Source organism: Dipteris shenzhenensis, chromosome 7, assembly GCF_047967505.1.
Source record: "Dipteris shenzhenensis isolate YYH24624 ecotype China chromosome 7, Dip_SZ_1.0, whole genome shotgun sequence".
NCBI lineage: Eukaryota > Viridiplantae > Streptophyta > Polypodiopsida > Gleicheniales > Dipteridaceae > Dipteris > Dipteris shenzhenensis.
Window position 1 is genome coordinate 49,155,252 of NC_141602.1, and position 975 is coordinate 49,156,226.

Genomic DNA, 975 nt, shown 5'->3' on the forward strand with positions numbered 1-975 from the left:
CATTGAAAGCTTCAAGAGCTATTACTGTGTGAAAGAGATAGGGTGAGAAAGAAAGGTTTTAGTCTCATTCTCAGAGAAAGAGATAGAGAGGTGTCTCAAGAGAGTTTGAGAGTGTTTTCTTTTTCAAGAGAAGCCCAGCAACAACCAAGGCTCCATCGACAAGATATTGTGGGCTACAACGAACGCAGACCACTGCACCAACGGGCCTCCTTTCATGTCGCATGCGACTCCAACAAAGCCTTAAGCTGTGTGTCTCCAAAGTTTCCATAGTCGGCGGTTGTGTTGGAGTAGGAGAATCCAACTCCGGCTAGCGACTCTACAAACAGCAAATTAACCTGGTTGTTCCAAGCATCTTTGTTCAATGATACGCTGGCTCCATCCTTGTTTACTATGAATGGGCCGAGCTCTTCAGCCTCGCTGTTACCAACAGAAGAGTAGCCCGGACCTCCATTGAGCCAGAGGAGCAAGGGCTTGGACGAGGCATTGGAAGCAGCCTCGAAGAACCAGTAGAAGAGAGCTCTCCCATGGGTGGCATTGACGGTAATGTAACCGGCATATTGCGCAAAGCTGACGTTGGGCTGTCCCAGCAAGTCGACGACACGATCAGCTTCTCGGAGTGCCTTCAAAGGATCATCGGAGGAGGCGACGAGCTGTGAAGCATGGCAAGCCCAAACGTCGATAAGAAGGAGAAGTAGGGCGGATGTGCAGATGGCGAAAGCCATGAGCTCGACTGATTAGTCCACCCGACTTCCTTTGATGCAGTTGAAAATAAACGCTGCTTGCCACTTCCTTCTAGCAAGAGTTCCCAGTACAGACCCGCCAAACTTCGGGGTCCTTGCACCACTCCTTCAGCCCCTTGGCTTTCACATACTCCGCTGCCGTCGTCGTAGGCCGTGCCTCCAACTACCTCATCGACAAAAATCCGCGGCCTCGACGGAATCTTCATAGATTCCAGCAGAACCTCGAAGATTCCGA

The 975-nt window shown here is 50.9% G+C and overlaps 1 pseudogene; it reads right to left on the reverse strand.

Annotated features, from left to right (window-relative positions):
* Nucleotides 1-212: 212 nt before the first annotated feature.
* Nucleotides 213-722, reverse strand: LOC147900443 (serine carboxypeptidase-like 34 pseudogene; annotated as a pseudogene).
* Between the last annotated feature and the right edge of the window lie 253 nt (nucleotides 723-975).